General features: G+C 39.0%; 1 long non-coding RNA gene and 1 pseudogene across 2 annotated transcripts; one reads left to right on the top strand and one right to left on the bottom strand.

Moving 5' to 3' along the window:
• Positions 1 to 9,165: 9,165 nt before the first annotated feature.
• Positions 9,166 to 10,030, bottom strand: LOC120566143. 2 transcript variants are annotated; one of them, XR_005640341.1, is made up of 3 exons: positions 10,000 to 10,030; positions 9,662 to 9,786; positions 9,166 to 9,200 (listed from the first exon to the last, which is right to left on the bottom strand). It is a non-coding gene; the product is annotated as an uncharacterized LOC120566143 (long non-coding RNA). The 2 variants fall into 2 exon arrangements; XR_005640342.1 differs by lacking the exon at positions 9,166 to 9,200 and adding an exon at positions 9,456 to 9,544.
• Positions 10,031 to 21,199: 11,169 nt separating this feature from the next.
• LOC120566141 lies at positions 21,200 to 23,359 on the top strand (annotated as a pseudogene).
• The last annotated feature ends 389 nt before the right edge of the window (positions 23,360 to 23,748 follow it).

Here is a 23,748-nt window from a genome sequence, read left to right as displayed (position 1 = left end):
TTTAAATACATTTATCTCTCCCTGTTCCTCAAGTTGAGCTCCAAGGCAAAATTCAGCACAAATGTCAGACCCATTGCTCTCGCAGGCAAAGGTGATGGCTCTCTGCCAAAATCATGTATACTCTCTGGCTGGGGAGGAACAGACACGACTACAAGAAGTTACATGTCTGTTGTACTCATGGAAGTCAGTGTAACACTGATTGACAGTAAGCAATTCAATTCAATTTCAATTCAATTTTATTTATTGTATCAAATCATAACAAAAGTTATCTCGAGACACTTTACAGATAGAGTAGGTCTAGACCACACTCTATAATTTCCAAAACCCCAACAATTACAGTAATTCCATCAAGAGCAAGCATTAGCAGTGGCTATCGCGACAGTGGCAAGGAAAAACTCCCTGCGACTCCTCACTCCCTAACTATAAGCTTTGTCAAAGAGGAGGGTTTTCAGTTTACTCTTAAATGTGGCGACGGTGTCTGCCCCTCGAACCCAGACTAGAAGCTGGTTCCACAGAAGCGGAGCCTGATAGCTGAAGGCCCTGGCCCCCAGTCTACTTCCAGAGACTCTAGGAACCACAAGTAGCCCCGCATTCCGGGAGCGCAGTGCTCTAGTGGGACAATAAGGTACTAAGAGCTCTTCTAGGTATGATGGTGCTTGACCATTTAGAGCTTTGTAAGTTAGGAGGAGGATTTTAAATTCGATCCTAGATTTCACAGGAAGCCAATGCAGAGAAGCTAATACAGGAGAAATATGATCTCTTCTCTTAGTTCTCGTCAGAACACGTGCTGCAGCATTCTGGATCAGCTTGAGCGTCTTAAGGGACTTATTTGGGCAACCTGATAATAAGGAATTGCAGTAATCTAGTCTAGAAGTAACGAATGCATGGACTAGTTTTTCAGCATCGTTTTGAGACAGGATATTCCTAATTTTGGCAATGTTACGAAGATGGAAGCAGTGTCCTAATACCAACTTGTACTGCTCGGAGAGAGATTCTGGACCTGATAAGGTACATATTTTTGTTACATAACATGGATAAACAAACGTTGGTGAACAATGAAAATAAATTGACTAATGTTGAAGCAATCACTCCATACTCTGTATGTACTTCTAGGGAGATTCTGGTATTCCACTGGTCTGTGAAAATGGATTGGTTGGTGTCCCACAACTTCCGACCACCCTCAGGTGGCCCGGAAATTAAAGGTTGTACTAGGGCTGGGCGATATGGCTGAAAACTGTATCACGATATAAGTGTTTCATATCGGTCGATATCGATAATTATTGATATTTTTTATGACCTATTTAAAATAAGGACCAGGAGAAAAATATATTAAATTTAAACATTTTTATTTTAAACTTAACCTTCCTCTGATTATAATCCCCTCAGTTATAAAAGCAGAAATGTCAACACAACCATGGAAATCACTCAAATAATTAAAATGTAAACATAAGTCTAAAATCACAGTGAAGAAAGAATAAGTAAGAATTGCTTAATAAGGTGTAATAAAATGGTGCAAAGTGTTAAATATAAACATAGAGAAACCTGAAACCTGAGAAGAACTATTTTCTGTAAGTTTAGTGCTAGGTTGGTAACCTGGCTTCTGGACAGTGCTCAGCACGTCTGCCTCCGTTATTTCTTTGTAGCGTTTAGTAAGGTGCTGATGCAGAGTACCTCTCCATGGCGGTCTGCTGCTTGTGCGGTGTAGCAGCTGCAGATGTTGTTGGACGTTGCTGGCGAATACGGTTGCTCCAAAGTGTGAGCGCAGCGGTAAAACAAGTTTGCGGTAGTGTTGGTGGGGACGACGGTCAGACTTATAAAATCCCCAAAACTACCATACTGACTTTTCCTGTTTTATCAACAATTTCCTCGCTCGCTGCGGCACTCACTTTCCACTTATCGCTCCACGCCGCCGGTTCTGTTATTGTAGAATCCAACACGAGACAGCGATGTGGCGCAACCAAACTTGATACTGTTACATGATTGGCTGTTAGAGTGTCACTCCCTACGTTGCTAGTTTACCAGAGAGTGAGTGCCTTTGTTCATGCAACCAAACTTGCTTCGCAACTTCTGGTTTCTTCCGAAGAAGAAAAACAACTTATCGAACGTTTTATCGAAGGCATTTTCTATTGATATTGATTACGTGTCTATCGCGATACATATCGTTATCGTTTTATCGCCCAGCCCTAGGTTGTACCAAAATTCCTGAACACAGAAGCTGGATCGATTCAACCATTTAAAATGCATTAAAAGGCAATATCATGTTTTGTTGACTGTAAATATATGATTGTGATTTGGTTTATTTAAGAAAATGACTTTTTTTCACTTTTAATGGTACGGCTGTTTTTGTTCTGCTACAAACTTCTTTTTATCAATGAACTTTTGATTATTCTAAGCAAAATTACAAATTCAAACCAAGCTGATGCAGTTTTTTTTAAGCTAGATTTTAACAAGTAAAAAAGGAAGACAGATTAAGTACGCTTAATATCTATATACATATACATGATCATACAGTACGTTCACACTGATCTGGCAATTATATTTACTTTGCCTAGCCGGTCAGGGCAGGAGTCTGGTGTGCATGGTTCAATTAAGCTGTGCATTGCCCAGAGAATGTCTTGCCGACTGTCCTTTGAGTGTGAGCTAGGAGCATTAGAGTCACAGTGTGCCACTTAACAAGACGCCTGAGTGTCTTTCCAGTCTAAGATCTGGAGGGTCAAAGGTCCAGTTATTGTCCAAATGAATACTTCCATAATAAGCTGAAAGGAATGGGATCCAGTGATTCTGGCTCCTAGACATGTACCATAAATAAAAATGAGAGATAATGAACGATGACTGGTTTTCTGCTGCTTCAAAACTCGAGGCAGAGGATGTGGTTAAAGATATTCATCTATACTTCTCTATACTGAACTCCAGCCAACCCTCAGCCCCAACCTGTTTCAGAGACTAGACAATAATGAAAGGTTAAAACAGAAGTTGGATTGCCTTTAAAATATAATATTTCAAGAGCAAATAACAAGGAATAAAACACGATAAGAGGGCAAAACAGCAGGAGGTATACTAAAGACTCAGGTCACGACACAACTGCTTGTCAGAAACTATAACTCTCTTCAAGTAGGCTTTGTCTGTTCATGGTGTGAGCCTCATAATTGCAAAGGAAGATAAGGAACCATCTTAAGTCAGCCCAAAAGCATTGAGTTTTTTCAGGACAGCTACTTAACACTGTCTGAACTGAGCTTAAATAGACACATCTATCTATGGGCTGATCAGTCATTATTGGCTGGCTGTCTGTGGAATAAAGCTTCCCAAGGCCACAGATTACCTGTCACACGTGCAAGGGCATTTCATTTCACATGACCAATGTCTCCCCCTTGGCCAGCAGCTTTTTCACTTTAGCCACTCTTTACACCCAACTCAGCTCATCTCACATGCATGTTCCAGGGAACTCACCAGTGTTGGGCAGTAGCGGCAGCACTACAAGTAGCAGCATTAGTTTAACTACATTTCTCAGTAGCGTGGTGGTACGCTAAGCTATTGAGTATAGCTTTTCAGTAGCTGAAAATAGCTTTTATTGATCAAGTGGTGCAGTAGCGTCCACACAAGCTTAATTGTTTTTTACTTTTTAAAGAAGTGCAGCGTGAATGTATGCAAAGCCGAAAGAAGCACTTCTGTATAATGGTAACATCACATACCAATCCTTGGGCTGATGCCTACGACGTCTCTCTGATGCAGGGGAAAACAGACAGACAAGCTTGAGTTGACTTGATGGAAAGATTGCAAACTTTAATAAATAAACATATATTGTACATATAGAAGGGACGAGGTGGGGAAAAATGAGGGGAAAAGAGGAAACGCTGAAAAGTTTAGCATTTTGCATCGTTTCATATTTGCAGCGCGTTTATGTATTTGGTTGTGTTGTGTGTATTTGCAGCGCATTCGCTGAATGCTGCGCATGTGTTGTCAAATTAATGAAGTTGTTTTCTTAATTTGCTTGTGTTTTGTCTTTTTGCATGTGTTTTCTTAAGCTGCAGGGCGTTTGCCCCTGTCGGCCACCATAGGTTGGGATCTCTTGCCCCATTTTTCTCTTCCGCACAAATTTGTATCCATTCCTTTCGAACCCATGAGAAATTCACTTCAGACTAGCCCAACATGGTTCTCCCGAGGGCCATGTTTTTGTCACAGAGTCCACACCCCTCTTTGATCCCTCCATTACCAATCATTCATCCCCGTCACTGCAATAAACTGATTTGCATACTTAAATGGTCTTTATTACTGGATAAAGTGGAGCGCATGGGACCTATTTTGGCCTTTGAACATATATGACTCAAAATAAGACCTCAAAGAATGATAGAACAAATGGGTGTTTAACTGCTGTTTCACAACTTGGGCAGAGGAAATGGTTTATATTAATCTACACATCCTGCAGATCACAAACAAGATACGATGCAAGAGCATTTCAAACGGATATGACCAAGCTACACCTAGATAGACAAGACCCAGCATTAACTAGAGTCAGACACTGCTGCACTAACAAATAAAGATTTTATTTCCAGTGAATTAAAATGGAAGAGACTTTTGATCAACTAATACCAGGAATGGAAGGCTTACGGCTTATGCAGGCCAAAGAAAGGGGACGTTAAAAAAGCACAATGAATTGATAGATTAATCAATAACAAAAAAACACTGGTCCCTCAGGGTAGTTGGTGTATTTATGTTAAATAGAGGTTATTTGTCACAAAAGATATGCAAATTAATGAATACATTGCCACACAACCCACCATCCAATTAGGGATTTATTTGCATATATGTATGGTATATTATTTGTTTATTTCACAGGACAGTGCACAGCTTTTTAACTGTACCAGTTAGTTATAAGCTAACTTACATCTGTAGTCCCTGTTTGTCCGATCATAGATCAGCAAACATAATTGTTTCTGTGAAACAGTGTTGCTCTTATGAGAGCAACTCTTATGAGAGCAAAAGTGTAAGGAATAGATTCAACTGTTAGATTATCTGTTCTAATGGAAGCTGCAAATTATCGCATGCCCGCCAAACTAGCTACCTACCTACAATAGTAACCATTTCAAAAGGCAAGGGGCATTACAGCTACATAACATATTATACCATTATACTTTAATATCAACTAAATTCAATTACATTTTATTTATAGTATCAAATCATAACAAAGGTTATCTAAAGACACTTTACAGAGAGCAGGTCAAGACAAAGACCCAACAATTGCAGTAATTCCCCCAAGAGCAAGCATTTAGTGTGACAGTGGTGAGGAAAAACTCCTGTTTAGGCAGAAACCTCGAATGGTGAGGAAAACTTCCTTTTAGGAAGAAACCTTGGACAGACGCAGTCTATTGGTAGGCGGTGTCTGACGGTGCCGGTTGGGGGTGTGATGAACAGTGGCAATTTTAGTCATAATAAAGATAATGGAACTATGACTAGAAATAGTATTGTAGTTGTAGTAGTTCATGGCGTAGCAGGGCACTGCAGGGCGTTATACCAATGAGCATACTCCATGCCAGCAGCCAGCATGATAATCCTTGCTGTCATTGTTATTAGGGCAAAATGAGTGGAGAACTAGGGACAAGGCCATTTACATACAGTAACGTTTTAATGGTCTCTACCACTTCTGGATGTTCTTAACACTGTTTTAGATACTTCCTCTAGGGGGCTGCTAGTAGGAAGAGCCAAACCAATGGCTTCCTGTTGTTTTCTTCACTGAACCACGAATATCTTACAGCATCTCGGTCTCTCTCTATGACAGTGATGTTTGCAGAAATGCTTTCTTGATGTCAGCCATGTCGGGGGTTTCATGGGTCCTGTTAATAGAAAAAACATTGAGAGAGTGACTGCAATCTGTATGATGAAGCACCAAGTCTTTCTGTCTGTCTGAAGCCTGAAGTCTTTCTCTTGCATACCCTTGCAATATTTTTGGGTCCCAAGCATATAAAACTTTATAAAAACAATTATTTTGATAAATTCTTACTTGCTAGCATCAACCTTATGGTCTGTAAATCTCTTATGTTTGTGTTCAGTATGGTCACAAAATAAACAGTTTTGTGCCCTCTAGTTAGCTGTGCATACTGTGGCTTCATATGCCTAATTTGGCTTTAAATTTAAATTTGAATTTACTAGTAGAATATGACTTACATGGGTTGTGACTAGACTGTAGGACCTTGTAATTGGGAAAGCTCTGAACTACCTTCTGTGGGAACTTGAAATATTAAGAACTTTTCATTCACCATTTGATTTCCGCTGTTGGCTATAGTCAAGAGCCATGTCATCTGAAACATTCTGCAGTATAAGTAGTAGATGTGATTTAACTGATAAGCACACTTTTCAATCAGACTAGGAAATAACAGGGGATTATTCTCTTGATCCTTTTTATAATATAAGATTACTCACCTTTGTGGGTTCTGTTCTTTTGTGTACTCTATAGTTTGAACTGTTACCCTTTTAATAATTGGATTACATTGCAGATAAAAGGAAGTTGCACAGTATTTAATAAATGGATCATACTAGCTGCTGCTTTTATTCTGCACATTAATTGTGATTATTTGCTCCATTTAAACTCTCTTCTCTGGGGCTCCGCAGTCGGTCCTGATCTACACATACGTTGCGGCGACGTATTGGCAATGTAATCAAAATGAATCAGGAATACGTAGTATTTTGGTAGTTTGCTCACTGGCACGACGTCCCCGCGATGTCGCTGTGCTACGTTTTAGCGACATATAGCCGCTCTCTCCGCGACGTATACATACATCGTTCTCACGTATGCAATACATCGTAGAGATGTAGGCTTATATACGTCGTTCTAACGTATGCAATACATCGTAGAGATGTAGGCTTATATACGTCGTTCTAACGTATGCAATACATCGTAGAGATGTAGGCTTATATACGTCGTTCTAACGTATGCAATACATCGTAGAGATGTACGCTTATATACGTCGTTCTAACGTATGCAATACATCGTAGAGATGCAGGCTTATATACATCGTTCTAACGTATGCAATACATCTTAGAGATGTAGGCTTATATACGTCGTTCTAACGTATGCAATACATCGTAGAGATGTAGGCTTATATACGTCGTTCTAACGTATGCAATACATCGTAGAGATGCAGGCTTATATACATTGTTTTAACATCTGCTAGGTATCTTCCTGACATCTGTTATACGTAGTACAGATGTCAGGAAGATGTGCCGATCAATTGATCCTGCATTAAACAAAACTGGTCAGTATAGGTCACACAAAATTACTTTAAATATCTTTACTAAATTGAATTGCTAAAGTAAGATAGATAAACCATACACAATTACTTATAATAATACATTTTATTCATAAAGCGCTTTTCAGGGTACTCAAAAGACAATTTACACAAGTTCAAATCATTATAGAAAATATTACACTGTAACACATTAAAAGCTATTCTTGTATGTAGCTAGATTTTGGGATAATTATCCTACTGTGGTCTATACTAAGGGCTAATGTACAAAAACACTACCTTGTGTTGTCTTCCCGTCAAGCTTGAAAAAAAATTATTACATTTTTCTTCTACACATTTTCAGCGCTTATTTCTACGTCCCATATTTTCTGATATAAAACAAAAATTGAAAACGGGTCAATTTGACCCGAAGTCAATGCAAGGGTTAAAAGCTTAAACCAGTGTTTTTTAAAGTCTGAGACTGTGGGCTTCCCCTCAGGCAAAGAGCTGGGGCACGCACGTTTCCTGGGAACGGTGTGCAACGGCTTGAGTTATGTTTTCTCTCGTTTGGTGTGTCTCTCGATTATTGGCTGTGTTCCAGGTGATACCCAATCAGTAGAGACGTGTCTGTAAACCCGTGGTAATAAAAAGGGCTTGCACACACAACAGGATGTCCAACACCCTGTTTCAGTTTTAAAAAACGTCACTTTGTCAATTTTTCTATGCCTATGGAATCATGGTAATGTTATTTGAACCCAAACACTGAACAATTGAGCCAAGAATAACATTTATTTATTAAGAAAATTTATTATTTTTCTTAATGTGTAGGAGTCACTGAAATATACAGTATTTCTCTCTTTTGACTACACACTCGTGAGCTGTATATCACTGCTTCACAACAGCAGTGTGTACATGTTGGAGAACAAAAACTAATTGTCACACTATATTGTCCACCGTCTATCATAATGTAAATTATTTCAGTAACAAATAAAAAGGCTGTCCCTGCCACAGCCTCTGCTCCAGTCTGTTGACAGTCGGGGAAGTCCTTGATGTTCGGCTTCATACTCAGGAAAGTAGGATCCCTCTGTGGTGCTGCTGCTGTGACAAGAACAAAAGATTTGGGTTTTGTGCGTTATTCGAAGAAGTATCTTTTAATAAATTTTTTGTTTCTTCTCCCTTTGTTTTTAAGAAGTGGTTGAGTAATATTTTTTTTTTTGCAGATGTGAATAGAAGACCGGTTTCATCAAGTAGAATATGGCAAGCCAAATGTCATTAACGTAGTTAAATTCTCTGCTAAATTTTCCTCAGAAGCTCCAATTAAGCCTTTAAATATAATTGAACAGTAAGGCCATTTGGTCAGTAGCGGGAGCTGCAGTCTGTGCAGTTTCATTTTGGATGAAGTTCAAGAGCCACAACAGGTGGGCTGTTTACGGTAGAAGGGATACAGCTACGGCCAAAAGTTACGCAAAAATCCCGCAAAATCTAGACTAATATAATAATATATTTCTTATACTTTCACCCAGGAAAACGTGTTTTGTTCCTCTAGAGTTTTAATTCAAACCACGATCTGTTTCCTGAACTTAACTAGTCGTTTTGGTACCTAAACTTAACTGTCATCACTGTAGCTGCATCCCATCTAGCCTCAACCGCTGTTAAAGTGCCGTTCTGACAATATGTATTTAGATCACTTTGTAAATTAAAGCTTTAAATAGCATGTTATAAATCGTCCCATAAAATATACCATAACTTTCTCTCTAAAAGGGCTAACATCAAGATTTCATAGTAATCACAATTATTTAAAAAGTATTTACTTTTGATACCAAAGGTGCCATTTTATGCTGTCCTCTCTTTACTTCCTACCCCCATTTTCAATTACAATTTTGTAAACTTACCACAGATGATTTGGCAAAGTAATGACTGGGAATATGGCAGCTTTCCACATTTGCCTGTTGAATAGCTTGGTCATCATGGCAATTGAGAGATCTGAAAAATACAAACATATACAAATTTAAAACAAGATAAGATCCTTAATTAACCCACAGTGGAGGACATTTTCAGTGATACTGCACCAAAAGGAAAGTGCAATGACAAAAGCATCAGTAAAAATGCAAGAATAAAGCAGTTAAAATTGTTCAGTATACAGACAGAAAGTTTAATAATACGGTATTCACAGTATTGCACAGAGGAGTTATTGATATTGCATAATAAGGTGTACACTGATGTTGGACGTGAGTAAATTGTCAGATAGGGTGCGTGTGGTCTACTTGGAGCAGTGTTGATTATAAAGTCTGGCAGCAGCAGGAAGGACGTGTGGTATATCTCCTTCACTGCACATTAGGGTTACATTTGAATACAAAATGTAACCTAGAAAAGTACAACTTCCAAAGGGTTAAAATATTTACTGTTGATAGATGGATATGATTTAATAATAGCTTATTACCTACCCATTTCAAAGTCTGTGTAGGTCTTCTTCTTTGGCTTCCTCTTCTGGAATCATTAGTGCCTCTTCCTCTGAGCAGGCCAATTCAGCAGTGGTCGTCAAATCAGTTTTCAAACTCTTTCCTCTTATCTGAAAGAGATTAATATACAGAGGTAATTAATAATTCAAGTACAATGTAATAGATAGAGAAAGTCTAAGAACCCTTGACCACACAGGGGGTTGAAAAATAGAGCAACACATTAGAATTATGAGTGGCATTGCGCCTGCCCCAAATACTAGATATATTTGGATTACAGGTGTGTAATTTGCATCTTGAAACAAATTAATATGACAATAACATACCTGACTCTTTTCACTTGTTGATCAGGCTTATTACACACAACTATTATTGTGGTATGATGTCCTTCATCTCTGCATTGCCTTCTCTCCCAACTCCTGCCCACGTTTTCTGATCTTCCACTATACATCATACTAACATAAAAACAGACACACTATGTGAAAGCTACTATCAAAAAATAATGCTCTTTTGTGAGGATGCAGTATTTTTAGTATTGCAAACTACTGTTTTGCAATGAACACGGTGTATTCCTGAAATTTTGTAGAAGATGGTGATATTCTTAGCAAGAAACACCTTTTTAATGAGGGATAACTAGTGAAACAAACAAGCAAACAAACATAAACTAACAGTTTACCAAAGTTACCCTTGCAATAAACATGAAATGGAAAAGTACCAATCAAATTATTGTGATATTGATAATTGTATTGATCTCAAAGTCAATGTGATTCAATATGTCCATCGAATGTCAATTTAGCTTCAACAAAAAGTAAAACATAAAGTTAAGTTGTTGTTGTTGAAAATTTCTTTATTAGGAGTAACCCCTTGAGATGCACCATCTCGTTTTCGAGGGGGTCCTATATTTAAAAACAATTATAAAACAAACAGAAACAATCATAATTAGACACAACAGTAAAACAGAAAACAGACAACAAAAACAAGCAAAAAACAAAAAAACAAAAACAAAAAAGAAATAAAATAAAAATAAGAAAAAAAGAAAAAAAAGAAAAGTCAGTCAGTCATAATCAAGTTTGTGGCAAAGTAAAAGTGAAACTGAATACTACTCATAATATTAGAAGAGATGTTATGGTGTTATGGAGGGTTAAAGACAGGTACAGTTGATAGTGTAATAAGAGAACAGGGCATTTTGAAAGAACTGCAGAGATAGAATGGACCGAATAGTTACTGTCCAATATGAGTGACTGGACAGTACATTAAGCTAACGCTAGCTTGCCAGGTAAATTGTTTTTATTTTAAGTAATCAACGTTAGTGATAGGGTTGGGTACCGTTTGGATTTTTATGATTCTGATGCCGAACCGGTACTTTTAAAACGATTCCGATTCCTAACCGATTCCTAAACAAATTTTTGAAAAACTGAAAAATTACATAAAATAAAGGCTTTTTTATGGAATTTTTTTTAAATTGAAAATTATTTAAATTTAACAACATATTAACGTTTTGAAGTACTTCAATATATAATAATAAACCTAAGTCACCTAACACACAACTACAATAATTTAAGAAATAACAGTTACACTATTAACAAGTAACAACAAAATAAATGTTAAGTTGGTATGCCAACCAGCTTCAAACTTTAGCAGTTCTTTTGCAGAAAAATGACCATATTTGCCTTCTCTGGCAAGATACTACACCTCTCCTGACTTATGGCATGTCCTGCACAGGAGAAAACTCTCTCAGATGGTGTCCAGAGGTCTATACACACAGGTAGGAGTTTGAAAGGGCAGACCCCCCCACCACCAGGCTACAGGGTCTGGTCCTAAACGATAGATTAGCAGAGCAAGTGTAATGTTTACTAGCGATCACGTGCAGTCAGTGAATGGTTAATATGGTTTAACGTCCGTTTTGGTGAGCCCAGAGGGAAAATATGGCGTTTTAAAAGTAGTCTACATTTACGTTAGCTAGCAACAGTAGACTACAGAGAGAGTGTGATATTTTTACGTCCGTTTCGGAACGTGTATAAAAAGCCATCTATCAGCAGTGATTGTAGAGAACACCGAGGTTTCTGGAATAAGCTGCTTTAAGAAAATTGTGTATGATCACACTGTGGCAGGGTTGGGGGGATCGTTGATGGCGAGTGAAGATAGAATGGACGAGGGTGAACGTAGTAAGGAAAAACCTCAAAGGAAGAGGGGGCTCAGCGAGTCAGACGACGCGAATGAGCGAGTGGTGAGGCAGAAAATGGATCAGGAAGGACTGAAAGTGCTGGTAAAGTTCAAAGAGGGTCATGATATTAAGTCAGTGGGGCCTGTGGCTCTCACTAAGTTTTTGCGCGAGAAGGTGGGTGAGATAGTCAGAGCTAGTGTGCAGTTTGATGGTGATTTGATGATAGTGTGTAAAGACAAGGGCCAGCAATTGAAAGCCTTAAAGTGCCCATATTATGAAAAAAAACCTTTTTCTGGTATTTGGGGTGTTCTTTTGTGTCTCTGGTGCTTCCACACACATACAAACTTCAAATCCATCCATGCTGTTTTGAGTGAGATACGGTTTCTGAATGTGTCCTGCCTTCAGTCTCCTGGTGAGCTGTTCAAAATCGTCTCGGACTGTGACTTCACAATCCGAAACGAGCTGGCTAACCGCAACCGTTAGCTCGTAGCGTTAGCGTTAGCATGCTAACGCTAATGCTAACACTAGCATGGTACCTCGTTCTCAATAGCAAAGCACTGCTACAACACACACAAGTTCACCATAATCTACAAAAGAACTACTTACATGTGCGCCCTCACTTAGAAGTCTCCCAGCTAATCCTGCCTTGTAAGTGACTGAAGTTGGAGAAACAGCCTGTCTTTTACTTCTATGGAGCTAGCTAGCTGACATGATCTACATCTGAGCTACTGAGCATGTGCAAGTGCAATCAAAGATAGTACAGAAGACATAGAAGAAAAGAGGTCTCACTCTCTAGCTAAAACAGAAACCAGGTGAAAAGAGGATCTACAGCAGTGAGAGAGATCTGTGCAGTACAACAAAAATATGGTGTTTTTTGAAAATTAAACCATGTAAACCTATTCTGGTACAACCTGAAAATACAATTATGAACCTGAAAATGAGTATAATATGGGCGCTTTAAAGCTGAAGAATGTTTGCAAAAAAGAAGTTCTTGAGGTGAAGGAAAAAATGGCAGCAGGAGTGGTGTGTAGGGGAGTTATCTATGGTATTCCCATAAAAGAGGATTTGGGAAAGCTAAAGGATAGCATTGAGGGAGGACATGCGACTAGCCTGAAGAGGCTCAAAATGTGGAGGTCTGGAGAGAAGGTTGATAGTCTTTCAGTATTAGTGGAGTTTCAAGGGGAAGAGCTGCCTAAATATGTCACTGTCGGATATATGAACTTCAATGTAAGGATGTATGTGCCCCCTCCGTTGAGGTGTTTTAAATGCCAGAAATATGGTCACATAGCTGCTTACTGCAAAGGCACTCAAACATGTGGACGCTGTGGAGGAGAGCATGTCTATGGTACATGTGGAACTGGGGTGCAAGAGAAGTGTGTTAACTGTGGGGGACCGCATAGTGTTGGGTACAGGGAGTGTGAAACCAGAAAGAGAGCAGTTGAAATCCAGCATATTAGGGCTGAAGGAAGGTTGTCTTATGCTGAGGCAGCTAAGAGAGTTCAAGCTGAGCCAAATTTAGTGAGACAGACAGCAAGAGCTGCTAAAACCTCAGTTGTTGGTGAGGAATTCCTGATTGTTAAGAAGAAAGAATTTCTGTGCTTTATTGCGGAAGTTATTAATTGTACGTCGCAAGCAAGACACAGGTCTGAGAAGACAGCTATTGTGGTTAAAAGTGCCAATAGGTATCTGGGTATCAAAGACATTATGTGGGAGAGCATTTATGAAGAACTCCAGAACAGAGATAAATCTGAGAAACCAACATCCTTATCATAGCCTGTCTCACAGTTGCCTACGTTGATTTTACAAGCTAAGACTTAAAAGGAAGAAAAGGAAGGGAAGGAGGGAAAAGAAAAGAAAAGGAAGGAAAAAAAAACAAACATTTATTTTCTACAGTGGAATGCTAGAAGCTTGGTGGCAAATGGGCAAGAGCTCAAGAGGTTTATCTCCGAACTAGAGATTAAACCTGAGATTATTTGCATGTTGAGACATGGCTGAAACCTCATCTAAATTTTGTTTTAAATGGGTATGTGTGTGAAAGAAGTGATAGGAGTGATAGTAGTGGGGGTGGATGTGCTACTTTTATTAAGGTGGGGGTTCCCTACAGAGTTTTAGGTAAGGGTGAAGGCTTAGAGTATTTAGTTACTAAGGTTTGGTGTGACAATGGTAGTTTAAATATTGTAAATTTTTATAATCCCTGTAAAAGACTTGATATTGATGCACTGGAGCTGGTTGAAGGGCAAGAAGGTGGCAAAGTAATATGGTTAGGAGATTTTAACGCACATAGTTCTCTGTGGGGAGGGGATAGAACAGATCATAATGGTTTGGTTTTAGAAGAACTTATGGATAGGAAAGGGTTGGTTTGTTTAAATGATGGGTCACCTACTCGTATTGGGGTGAGAGTACAGTCTGTATTGGATCTGACTTTAGTTTCTCAGTCCCTTGCAGATCAAATAATATGGGAAGTTTATAGTGAGACAACGATTGGAAGTGACCATTATCCGATTTTATGTAGGATGGGTAATAGGAGCTGCAATTTAAATCAGAGTTTCTCTGAAAGATGGCATTTTAATAAAGCTGATTGGATAATGTTTACAGTTTTAAGTGATAGGAATATGGGTCAGGTTGAGGTGATAGATGATGTGGATGAATTTGCAGAAAATGTTAGTGTAGCTATGGTGGAAGCTGCAAGAGCTTCTATTGCCGAGTCAAGGCCGGGAAGTACGAGGCGGAAATTGGTACCATGGTGGACAAGTGACTGCACGCAAGCAATAAGCACTAGAAATAAAGTATTTAAAGAGTTTAAAAATAGTTTAAGCTTTCAAAAGTATATGGAATATAAAAGAGAGCAGGCTAAGGTGAAGAAAGTAATTAGGAAAGTAAAAAAGAATTACTGGATAAAGTATTGTAACACTATAGGACGACAAACCTCCGTAAATGATGTGTGGAGAGTTGTTGTTGTTGTAAAAAAATGAGTGGGGTGCGGCAATCTTGGAGTTATCCAGTCCTTAAGAATGGTGAGACTATGGCAGTGGAGGATGGAGATAAAGCAGCATTAATGGTCAAAGATATAGCTAATGTTCATAGTAGTTTTACCTTAACTGAAGATGAAAGACATAAAAGAGAGGCAACAAAAAGACAGTACCAATATCTTTTAGAAAATGTAGAGGATCGAGATGATAGCTTGAATGTGAGTTTTTCACTAGGTGAACTAAAGAAGGCTGTGAGTAAGGCGAAGGTAACAGCTACGGGAAAAGATCTAATAAGTTATGCAATGTTGAAGTATCTCGGTAACGAAGCTCTTCATACTGTATTGGAGTTATTCAATAAGGTATGGGAACAAGGGACAATTCCAAATTTTTTTCAAAGTTATTATTCCAATTAGAAAGCCAGGGAAAGATCCTACTGTGGCTTCTAGCTATAGACCAATTGCTTTGTCATCCCACCTAGGTAAGATAATGGAGAGAATGATTGTGGAGAGACTGACTTTTTCTGTTGAGTCTCAAAATCTGATAACGTCGTTCCAAAGCGGCTTCAGGAAAGAAAGGTCAATTATGGATCCAGTTATTAAATTGGAGAGTGATATAAGAAAGGCCCAAGTGTGTAAAGACGTAGTAGCTGCTATATTTTTTGATATGGAAAAAGCGTATGATATGCTTTGGAAGGATGGTGTGTTAAATAAAATCCGAAGGCTTGGAATAGAAGGGAAAATGTATTGCTGGATTAAGGATTTTTTAAGCAATAGGCAAATTCAGGTGAGGATAAATAGTAGTTTCTCTGATTGTGTTTTTGTGGAAAATGGTGTACCCCAAGGAAGTGTTATCTCACCAATTTTGTTCTCTATTATGATAAATGATATATATGATACACTTGATTATGGTATAGGTAAATCATTGTTTGCAGATGACGGTGCTCTCTGGAAAAGGGGTAAAAATGTTCAATTCATTGTTAAAAATTTGCAAAAAGCTATCGACTGTGTAGAAGAATGGGCTGGGAAATGGGGATTCAGGTTCTCTGTTGAGAAAACCAAGGTAGTGTTTGAAGAAAGGTTTACGTTGCAATTGTATGGTAGAGATTTAGAAAGAGTAAAATGTGTGAGATTTTTAGGTATGCTTTTTGATTCTAAGCTTACCTGGCATAATCATATTGAAAAGGTAGTTAACAAGTGTAAAAAAGTCATTACTATAATTAGGTGCTTGTGCAATAAGGAGTGGGGAGCAGATATGACTTCAATGAAAAGATTACATGTGGGATTAATTAGATCTATTGTTGATTTCGGGTGTGTGGCTTATGGGTCTGCTGCAAAGTCTGAATTAAAGAAGCTTGTTATTCAGGGTTCAGCCCTCTGGATATGTTCAGGAGCCATGAGAACCTCCCCTATATCAGCGCTTCAGGTTGAAGTAGGGGAAATGCCATTTGAGTTGAGACGACTGCAAATGTCACTGTCATATTTTGTTCATCTAAAAGGACATATGGAAGACCATCCAACTAAAAGTGTCCTCATTTCAACATGGGAGCAGGCAAAAAGTAAGAGAGAGATGTTTAGTGCAAGCATACATGAAAAGGTAAAGCAAGCGGCTGTAGAACATTTCGAATTTGGTCCATCTGTAGTCTATCCACCGCACCCGCCGTGGCTGCTACCGGTTCCAAATGCTGATATAACTTTGCATGAAAAGATAAAAAATTATAAGGGGGATAGTGGACAAATGGCTATGAGGTATGTGGATAACTATTATGGGTATGTGCACATTTTTACTGATGGGTCAAAGCAACCAGATACAGGGAAAGTGGCAATTGCATATGTGATACCAGAGTTTGATATTAAGTTTTCTGCAAGAGTTTCGGATCATTTATCAGTGTTTTCAGCAGAGTTGATAGCTACTGTGATGGCATTGCAGTGGGTAGAGCAAAGTAAACCGATAAGAGTAGCTATATGCTCAGACTCGTTGTCAAAACATTATAGTGGAAAACGTTTTATGATGTGTAGGAAATTTAATAGAGAAAGGTTTTTTCTGAAAAGGAAAATAGAGGGCAGTGGGGAAAGTTTTATTCTTAGAGATCTTTTGTCTAAGGGCTCCGATCATAGAGTAATAAAGTATATGCTTGCATTTTTAAAGAACACTGGACTCATTGACAGAATATAGAATAGAATATTTTTTTTTTGTAGCTTGCAGGCTACAGTATTCTCAAGGATGTAAGCCATAGTGATGATCATGCACAATTTATCTGGAGGGTGGCGGTAGTGCGCTAAGTTAGTCCGCATCCGCCGTTAAACAAGCAACTGAAGAAGAAGAAGAAGAAGTGATTGTAGAGTGCATGTCGGGGGAATAGCCCGGACACGCGCTTCACACTGTCTGCGGGCACGTGTGCCGCATTACGGCAGAAAAGGGAGAAAGAAAAAAGAGTCTCCTGCTGTCCGGAGCGACAGAGGGAAAATATTTCAGTCGGAACCGAAATTTGAGTTCTAATCCGGTCCGAATACTACCGTTTGCGTTCCATAGTGGAACCGGGTTTCGATACCCAACCCTAGTAATATATCAGTAAGAAAATGATGGTAACAGGTGACGATGCTCATTGGGGTGTTTTGAAGGCTAACGTTAGCCAACGAAAACGGGCACCATCTAATAACTGATGTTTTATGACCGTTGGCACTCCGAACCCCGTTTTCAAAATCAGTTGTTAACCAGATTTAGCTAGCTAATGTCGAGTGTACAGAAACGAACCACATTCTTACCAGCTAAACTGTCCTAAAACTAATTTTACATAGTGTTATTTTGGTAATAATAATTACTATAAATAATTATAAGCAGGGTAAAAATAAAACATTATAATCACAATGTGATAAGAACGAACGTTAGCCTGCCATTAGACGGCCCCTGAACCTCTTCACCTTTTTTTAAATATGATTTAACGTTAGCTAGTTGGCAGATTAGCTAGCCAGCTAGCTAACGCTACATGCCGAATTTACCTTTTACATTTTGATTCTATAAAAACTCTTCAGCTTTAAATGTTCCCAGTTGAGTTTTAGTTCCATTTAATCACAAAAAAATCTAATTAACCGATATGAGCAAAGTATGGTGCAACACTCAGTTACTCTTAGCTAGCTAAAATTAACGTTAAGGGATATTGGGTAACGTTCAATTAGCTAGCCAGCTAGCTAGCTATCTAGCAGCCTAACGTTAGTTAAAGTTAACTGGCCTGTACTGCAACTGACATAGCTAACGTTAACTTTACATTCAGATTCAGTCAGATTAGTACATATAACTAGCTAGAGCACGGATATTTTAATTTTAAATTAATGTGAAAAAGGGCGGCTAGTGTGATGTAGAGCTGTAATCGGGCCTTAAATGTACGGCCCGAAAAGGCCCGAGCCCGACAGAGTTCGGCCCGATCCCAACAAGTACATTTTGATTGACAGCTTTTTAAAAGCCCGAACCCGTTTACAGCCCGACTGTACAAAAAGGCCGTCTATCAGCAGTCATAGTGTCGGAGAATAGCGTGGACACGCGCGCTATAACCCCGAAGCGGGCACACGCACCACTTCGCCGGAAAAGGGAGAGAAAGAAAAGAGACTGCGCCGCACGCACACAGCTCCTTTGTCTTTCGTAAAAAATGAGTCATTTATACATGTTTTAACATCATTTATTCATGACTAACAGAGGCTATAGGCCACTTGGAAGTTGGAACAAAGAAGTAGGCTAAGTCCTCCAGAGACCAGCCTCCGTTTCACCTCCTCAGGATCCATTTTCACGCTAATCGAAACGCATCAGCTGACTGCTCATTTACCATGCAACCCGAAGCGCAAGCCCGAGCCCGGCCCGAGCCCGTGTAAAGTAATAGAAATTAAGACCGAACCCTTCGGATCCCGTCGGGTTCGGGTAAAGATCTTCAGCTCTAGTGTGATGTTAGCCTGATCTAATGGCTCTTTTTTTTAATCTAACGGCTCTAAAGTTACTTTAAACCATGACATTGCGTAACTTAGCTACTAGCTAGCTAACACATCTTGTTATTTGTCAGATGAACACGAACTTCTACATGAAAAAAACGTCTAAATATTTGTATTAACGTTACGTTAAGATGAAATAATGCTTACCATGGGGTTTGACAGCAGCAACGAACTAGTCTCCATCCTAACCCTTCGTAGACTGGCAATTTCTTTTCCTTACTTTATCGACTGTGGCAATATGTTGCTGGGCAGAATTCAGATTCACTGTTCATCACATCAATAGTGTGTGTGTACAGTAAAGACATACAGACGCACAATAAACGATGCTTCCAAATGACCCGCTAACAACTGAGGAACTTTTAATACATCGTTCCGACATAGTTAATACGTCGCTGCGATGTATAGATTTCCATTATAATAAGACGTCCAGACGCTCAGTAAACGACGCTTCATTATGACCCGCGAACAACTGAGGAACTTTAAATACATCTCACCGACATAGTTAATACTTTGCTGCAATGTATAGATTGCGATCATAATAAGACAACCAGACGCTCAATAAACGATGCTTCCAAATGACACGTGAACAACTGAGGAACTTTTAATACATCTCACCGACATAGTTAACACGTCGCTGCGATGTATAGATTTCCATTATAATAAGACGTCCAGACGCTCAATAAACGACGCTTCATTATTCTTCTTTATGACCCGCGATCAATTGCAGACGAAGCGATTAGTTGCATACGTCGTGCCGACGTATGTGTGCTTACTGGGAAGTCATCCAAAACTGACACTAGGCCCGCACTTGCAACCTTGTGCCCCTAAATGCGCGTTCTCGCTAAGGGGTGCAAGACTGTAGGGTGTCCCGATCCTCTAATGGTGTTCTCCAGGGGTGCTCATGAGCGCACTTAATGCACCCTTTTTGCAAGTCCGCATCAGACCTCACTTTGCTTTAGGGTATTACCCAGAATCCTTGTAGTGTCTTGACGTTTCGAACAGCTAGCCAATGGGGGAGCAAAACGGTTGCTATGGTCGGACGCCGGGAAAACTCAGAAGAAAAAGGAAGAATTATTCAGAATTATACCGCCTATTTGGAAGAGGAAAACCAATAGAAGAATACATTTGGAGAATACATTTATTTTTAAGTGTAAGTGAAAATAGTTTTTTTTTTATCAGAATATGAGCGATACATAACATAATACATGATGATACAATGATTTCACATTCTTTTTGTCAGGGTCCGACGAGCTGATATTCAATTTTATAAAGTTCAGGGCAGAGAATAAGCGGCTATTCACGGGGCACAGAAATGCCTCTAGCCAGGGATATGAGTGTTAACATGGCCATAACATGGTGGTGAGTTCTAATAAATTTTAGCAGGAGTACTGCGAATACCGCAAGTGCGGCCAGCGCCAGGTTTGCTCTCCTGTAAACAGAAGTGACGTAGAAGTGACGTATATAGTGACGTGTGCAAAACTGTCCCAATTCTGCTCTTCACAGCTTCGAGCCCTTGCGCACTTACTCCCCTAAGTGCACTTTCAACAAGTGTCCACTTCGAGGAAGACCTTAGGGCGTAGTGCGGGTATTGGGACAGGGCATTGGTCAGTGGCTCTCATACTGACACATAAGGCACACTTTGGCGCCTTTATGAGACGCACCGGACAAAGCAGCAGCTCGACCGCGGCGGTGTAGGATTACATAGTATGAAAAGCAACAATGGCAAAGAGTAGTATTAAAGACTCAAAAATCCATGTGTAAGGAGGCAGGTTGGGGTAGTGGGTGGGTCAAACAACACAGGACTTTCAGCCAGGAGACCGGGGTTCATAATCAATTTCAAAACAATGAGCCGCCGCCTAGGGATGTAGCAACTTCTCGCCCCTGCTGCTGGATTGTGCATGCAGGAGACACACAAATGAACACAAATATTTATAGTTAGATAACTCTCTCAGAGGCAGAGCAGGGATGAGGTTAAAAGTCTTGACTTATGTGCATTTTTTTTTAGATATGCATATTTCTTTTTGTTGCAAAGTTCATCATTATTATGAGCAGTTTTGTAGTGGCTACAAAAAGCCTGCCAAAAAGAATCGCCACATAGGCCTATACTGTTACACAGTAGATTTTTACCTTTTTAAGTTTTACTGACTAACTCTGGCCTGTTTCACAATTCATAATTCATTGGGATGATATATATATATATTATTTATATATAGCTCAACGATCACATTTTCCAAGACCTATTTTATGTACTGTATTATGACATCACAAAATTAGAATGTTTCATGTGGTGTTCTGTGACCTCTGAGGGAGCCACAGCATTGGCCACAAAATGCCAATAGATATGTTCAAGGCTGTGTGTGTTACCACAGAGGCATCAATACAATACTATGGTGTATGTACACCACATGCACCATACCGTATGTACTTAATTTAACATTGTCCCACTCATGCTCTGAAGGGAGAGACGTCCCCTCATGAATGTGGTTCAAAGCCACATCATTTGCATATGCAAACGACCCACCCTAATACAAGGAAGCATTTAAAGACTGAACCTGTCAGTGATGTGAGCCACTGCTTTTCAGGAGCTCAGCTGGACTGTGATCTCACCATGTCTATCCACTGTGAACTGCTAATACTGATACTTGCTCTGACTCTTGATGGTCAAGGTAAGTTAAGTTTTTGTGGCATTATGTACCTTACTGTTTATAGCTGTAGTTTAGCGTGCGGTTTATATCAGTACTGTGAGACATTTGGTGAATGACGATAGATAAACTTGTTTAATCACTTCTTAATCACTTTTCTTTGGTCCATTTAGTTTTTAGTTTCGGTCACACCTGCACTTTTTGTCAGTTCATACAGGGGAAATCATTGGAGGTTGGGAGGCTGCGGCACATAGCAGACCCTACATGGTGCTTTTGGAGGGGCACATGCCGAGTGGTAAAACAAAACACTGCGGTGGCTTTCTTCTGAAGGAGGATTTTGTGATGACTGCAGCCCACTGCATGGCCTGGTTAGTTTAACACACTTTATGATTATTTACTGGGAATTCTCAACCTTCTCAAACATTAAGTCTGGGAAATGTGCTTCATGGATTTGTGAATTGTGACCTAAAGCTGAGTCTTTTAATATTTTTATTTTATAAATACAATGCTCTGACGGAAAAAAAAAGGACTCCCAGGTAACTTTTTTTGCACTTCATTTTGTCATTTCAGTTCCTACACAGTCCTACTAGGAGTTCACAATTTCCATAAGAGTAATGGAATCCAGCGTACATCTGTGGTACAAACATTTCCACGTAAAGACTACAATGAAACTGATTTGAGCAATGACATAATGCTTCTTAAGGTAAAATAAAACACAATTGTACTTAGAAATCCTTGTACTTTATGGCAGAAACTTGTGATTTCCAATTTTTTTGTTTCTCATTACAAATGTTCTATTGAATGCATTGATCAAGAGGAGCGTTTAAATACTTTTAAAATATACTTTTCTCTCTCCCTGTTCCTCAAGTTGAGCTCCAAGGCAAATTTCAGCACAAATGTGCGACCCATTGCTCTCGCAGGCCAAGGTGATGGCTCTCTGCCAAAATCATGTATAATCTCCGGCTGGGGAAGAACAGACAAGGACAAACACATGTCTGTCATACTCATGGAAGCCAATGTAACAATAAGTACAGAGTGTGAAAAGGAAAAATCATACTGCACTGAGGGGGAGACTGGACCTGGTAATGTACGTATTTTTGTAACATAAAATGGACAAAAAAAACGTTGGGCAACAATGATAATTAATTGACTGTTGTTGAAGCAATCACTGCATACTGTGTATGTACTTCCAGGGAGACTCCGGAGGTCCACTGGTCTGTGAAGATGGAAAGGCGTACGGTGTGGTGTCCTCAGGTGCCCTAAACAAATATAGTTATGCTAAGATTCCTGACTACAGAAGCTGGATCGATTTGATTATGAACCAACATTGAAAGCTCCAATTCATCTAACCATTGACCAAATCACAACGTTTTACTTGAATGTTTGTAAAACATTGGAGAGCTGATAATTGAGATGCTAATATCACAACTTATTCCAAAGCTATGAGACTATACCAAAGACTTGCTTACTTTACACAGATTTATTTAAAATCACTTTGACGTTACCAAATGATACAAAATAACTTTCTGTTTGAGAAAGTGAGTCAAAAGATTAAAATATATGAATGTGATTTGGTTCATTTAGGTGACATGTTTGGCTTTTTTTCATCATACAGCTGTTTTGTTCTGCTGCAGGGGGCTTTGAACTTTAATATTATTAACTTTATTTGAATAAACCTTACATTAATCCAAGAAAATTTGATCCAAGCACATGCAGGTTATTTTAGCAATCATGACACACATTAATTAGGCTTATAATCGACTCAAATACTGTTTAATAAATGTCAAATGTCATCCTGCTCATAAATACAACAGTATATGCATTATCTACATTGCTGCTTTGTGTATCTTCTTTTTGACTTGATTAAATGAGAACACAGGATCCTTTAAGTTTGTTTTGTACCATCTTTTTAAACAATAAACTGTTGTTCTCTCAGTGCTACTGTACACGTCTCTGTTTGAGCGTAAATTAAATCAACAAAAAGACAACACTGCCTCCTAGTGAACAAAGTGTATCCATGCAGCTAGAAAAGCTTCACTTATTGAAGTCACAACTGAAACTCTTCTCATTTGTAAGTTCTAAAACTAAACAAGTCTCTGCCTGTTGTTTAACAGAACCTGTAAATGCATTTGTAGCTATATCTGACAGAGAGGTTAAGGATAGACTTTCCAATTATACAAGTACATTCTGTTCAACCTTTGAGATTTTTTAGGCATGAAAACAGGCCACCTTTTTACTACAACTCAAACACTCTTACTATTAAATGTGTGGGTCAGTTATATCCAGTTATGTTTACTTGTAAGTTTAGACCTGTTTTAACAGACAC

Source organism: Perca fluviatilis, chromosome 9 (assembly GCF_010015445.1).
Source record: "Perca fluviatilis chromosome 9, GENO_Pfluv_1.0, whole genome shotgun sequence".
NCBI lineage: Eukaryota > Metazoa > Chordata > Actinopteri > Perciformes > Percidae > Perca > Perca fluviatilis.
This window is presented reverse-complemented; position numbering and strand designations above follow the sequence as displayed.